The sequence below is a fragment of the Glycine soja genome, chromosome 6, assembly GCF_004193775.1.
Source record: "Glycine soja cultivar W05 chromosome 6, ASM419377v2, whole genome shotgun sequence".
NCBI classification, from domain to species: domain Eukaryota; kingdom Viridiplantae; phylum Streptophyta; class Magnoliopsida; order Fabales; family Fabaceae; genus Glycine; species Glycine soja.
Genome location: NC_041007.1, coordinates 45,674,142 through 45,678,727, shown reverse-complemented (window position 1 = coordinate 45,678,727; position 4,586 = coordinate 45,674,142). Strand labels below are relative to the sequence as shown.

The following is a 4,586-nucleotide window of genomic DNA, read 5'->3' as shown; positions in this document are numbered from 1 at the left end:
AAAATTATTTGTCTTTGTGTGTGATGTGTTCTCTTGATTTTTTTTTATTGATTATTCATATGAACACTTTATAAGCGTTATTCATGACCTTAAACATGTAGGAAAAAGTCCAAAGTAAACCTAGACATTGAATTCATAGGTAAAAAATTTGGACTTTAAATCACAAAAGTAAATTTTTTATCCTTCAGCAATTAAACTAAAAAATAATGTAAAGAATATAACTGAACATAATTATCATGAAAATATAAGTCAATTTAATTAAATATATCTTTATATCACAAAATAGAAGTTACCTTTAAAGACAACTAATAAGATCACTTAGACAAAGAAATTAGGTCATTAGAAAATTATTATACAAACACTCAATCCTAGAAAATTAATCTTTCTTGTCTAAACAATTAAATTAAAGAATAACTAAAAAAATATAACTGAGCATAATTATCATGAAAATATAAGTTAATTTAATTAAATATATCTTTATATCACGAAATAGAAGTTACCTTTAAAGAGAACTAATAAGATCACTTAGACAAAGAAATTAGATCATTACAAAATTATTGTACAAACACTCAATCCTAGAAGGTTTTTGTCTATTGATTTTAGCTAAACAACTTTGAATCTTACATGTTTTCTTATCTAATTAATCTTTCTTGTTTAACTTCTATTTAAATTGTGATAAATTATCAAGTTAAACACGCAATTCCTAATTAAATTGGAATAATCTCATACTTATTGATTTACATACTCACAAATACATTGAAGTTAAAGAATAAATTAATTATATTTACCAAACATAAAAAAATATATAGACTAATTTAATAATACCTCGGGTCCTTTTTTATATAGCCTATTTTACACTATAACATAATTCCTATAAAAAAAACCAACATATTTTAAGTTTACTTTTTTGCAATAATAAAGACTAGATTAAGAATTAATTATGTATTTAATTCCTAAGTCTTTTATAATCTGACTTTTAGTCCTTAAATATAATTTTTAGCATTTTTATTTTCTAGAATGTGTATATCCTCTCCTAGAGACAATCATGTTTAAATTAAATAAAATTATTATAGATAACAAAATTTTTTTCTTCAAATATTTAATGCAACAACATAACCAAAATTGATCCTATATTTTTTTCTGTTAATAGTTTTAGTCCTCATGTAATTTTTTTCATTTTGTAAACTTTATTTTTAATCATTCATCAACTAATTTGAATAAATGGCTAAAAACACAATCTACTAAAAAAAATTGTGATTGTCCAATCAAACTACTTCTAGAAGTAAAATATATATCTTGATTGTAAAACAAAAAATATATAAAATTATTTAATACTTATTATTAATTATGACAACAAAAATCAAATATTACAAGCTTATTATAAAAAGAAATACACTATAAATCACATAGTATAACCATTATAATTTACTTTTTTTGAGATAACCATTATAAATTTATAATAATACTAATTACATAATGTTAAACATTCATTAAATAAAACCAACCAATATAATTATAATATGTGATGATTCAATTTTGATAACAAAATCTAAAAATCAAATTAAACTACAAAAATTATATGATTTTTTTACTTTTGCAATTTTTTGTTTAAGTGATTTTCAATTTTTTTATTTATCGGTTTGACAGCTTGCATAAGATTTGGTTCAATTTGATTTTATCCACATGTTGTAACTTAACAATAAAAACTAAAATTGTTAATAGAGAAAAAAAATGGACTTTAAAGTAAAAATAAAATAAAAAAATTGTTTAAGTTCTAAATTTAAAATTTGTAAGAAAATTGAAGACGAAAACATAATTAACGCTTAAATTAACAATTATTTTAACAGCAAATTCAAGATCAAATTAAAATCTCAAAACTTCTCCTCTTTTTATTCTTCTCCATGCAAAGTGTAAAAAATAACGCATTTATCAAATGATGCACCGAATATACTACATGTGGCCCCCTCAACACCAAATCAATCACCATCTACACAAGCTGCCTGGGACAGGTCCCCAACATGTTTTTACCGAATCAACGAAGGAACAATTGCTAAACACAAACATAAATATATGAACAAATCAAAATCTCCATAAACAAGAACCATAGACAAGAAGAAAAAAACAAGGGAAGAATGAATAAATCAATTAAAGCATTTTTTTTCATGTCTCTCATAGATTTCACAAAGAAATAGTCACGACTCACAACACGAGTAAAAAAAAACTACCTTGAAAACAAATTACAACAACAGTAACAATCCCGTAATGTTACAATTTTCTCTCCATTCCTCAACCCAAAAACCCAAATGGCAAAACATCATTAGAAAAAAAATTAAAACATTTCCCACGTTTGTAATTTTCCTCAATTTTCTAGACAGTGCAAGATCAAAAAAGATTAGGGTAAAAAAAAACCCCAAAGGCGCGTTTGAACAACGCGCGTTCATCTGTGCGCAGTAATCAGCGTTTCAATGAACCGCAACCCGTCGAACCGCGGCGCAAACTTCTCCGTTGACGCCGAACTCACCGCCGGCGAGGATCCGCCGTGGCCTCTCTGAGCCCCACCGTCCTGCAAAACCCAAACGCGCGTTTCAATCTCACCGAGAAAAAAAAACATTTTTTTCGTAAGAAAGGTTTCAGATCCCACGTTTTGAAACAGAATCACGGCGAAAAAGAGAAGAACTATGGAATTTAGAGAAAATACCTGGAGAGAGAGTTTTGCGGAGGAGGAAAGGGAAGCAGCGGTGGCCGACGCGGCGGCGACGGAGGCAGCGAGGAGAGCGGATCTGTTCATGGTGGGAAGTGTTTGGCTGCCTAAAAAATGTTGGATGAATTTTCTGGGAAAATTGGGGGAAGAGAGAGAAAATTGAAAGAGCGCGTTTGTTTAAACGGGTTTGACGGCTTATATATAGAGAATGGGTAATAATGATGCTTTGCCAGCTTTGAGGGGTAATATAGGAATAGCGATGATGATCATAATTACGCGGCAATTCTTCATTGCCTGTTCGTTCAAATTACCTTTTTCCCTTTCCTAAATATCAACCCTTTGTTTATTAAAAAAATAATAATAATTGAATAATCTTATCTTATATATTGCGCAAAGAAAATATATGTTATATATCATATTGTCAGATTTTTCTTAAAGATGACATCGCATTATCAGTGTTAACCTTTCAAGATGTTTGAAATTTAAATCTTATTGATTGATAATTCAGTAATGCATTTTTAAATTTCAAATATATTTTTGTTCTTTTTTTAAAAGAATAACAGATTTTAAAAAACTAAATTCAAAAAGAATTTAATAGATGTGTATTGTCAATATAAAATTTTAAATTTTCAGTTAATTAGAAATCAATTCTGATATAATTTTAAAGGTAATTATTATAAAAATTAATATTTTATTAAATATTATGATTTATAATTATATGATAATGTAGACATGTTAATTTTTTTAACTGAAATATTTATATTTTTTCATTCATAACCAATTAGTCAATACAATCAAATACATGATTAAACATATGGTTATCAAACTAGTTAATTCATTAACTTTTATCAATTCACGAGTTCACTCATCCTTTATGAGTTAATTCATGTATAAAATCTTTTTTAATAGACTTTAGGTAGACTCGATAAACTTTAATAAAACTTTGTAGACTCTCGATTTTAGCACCGAGTTAACAAGTCAGCAAAACATAAGTCATTTTAAGTGTTGTTCCCGAATCAAATAATTCTCACCTCTAATAACATCATACCCTTAATGAGAATGTTCTATCACTAGTATAACATCTACAAATTATTATGAAGTGAACTCTTAACAGAGTTGAGTCCACGAGTCAAATTTATGAAATTCTGTTTAAGTAAACTCTCAAGTTTAATAACTTTAATTACACTTACAAAAAGACGTTGAGGAAACAATAGTGTCACCCTTGCAAACTCATGACAACATTATTACATCATTAACTTGTCTCTTTGCAATCCAATGACATACGATGGATTACTAAGAAGCAAATTCCAATAATGTTGGACTATTTGACCCAACTCAGAATTATCCATTGCATTGCCTTTGATTTTATCACTATGGTTTTGCAGTAAATCACAAAGATAACATTTTGATGCCCCTCACAGCTATGAAGCAAATTGCTGCAACAAGAGCCCAAGCCTCTCCTTCTAGAACTGACATACAAGGCTCCATAAAAATCAGTTCTAATCACAACAATTTTACCATGATGATCCCGAACACACATCCATGCTCTAGTTAAGTTCATCTATTGTTTGAAGAAATGTGTGGGAAGAGATTTCCATTTGTACATCGCATAAGGGGCACATCATCAAGCATTCAACACTATGAGACCTCATATTACACTTTGTAGGTAAACAATCTCTACAAAGCCTCCACAAAAACAATTTGACACGAGGTGGAATGTCAAGCTTCTATATCATCAACCAATCCCCATCCTTACTCAAGCTTTCGATATCAACAAATTTTTCCATAATAAAGTCGTAAGTGCTTCTAACAGTGTAATCCCCACTTCCAGTAAATCTCCATAGTCGAGTATCATCTTCACTAATATCCAGTAATGACATTTTCA

At 28.4% G+C, this 4,586-nt stretch overlaps 1 long non-coding RNA gene across 1 annotated transcript; it reads right to left on the bottom strand.

Moving 5' to 3' along the window:
* Positions 1-2,124: 2,124 nt before the first annotated feature.
* On the bottom strand, positions 2,125-2,891 carry LOC114417208. Its single transcript, XR_003667726.1, has 2 exons — positions 2,699-2,891; positions 2,125-2,563 (listed from the first exon to the last, which is right to left on the bottom strand). It is a non-coding gene; the product is annotated as an uncharacterized LOC114417208 (long non-coding RNA).
* Positions 2,892-4,586: the final 1,695 nt, after the last annotated feature.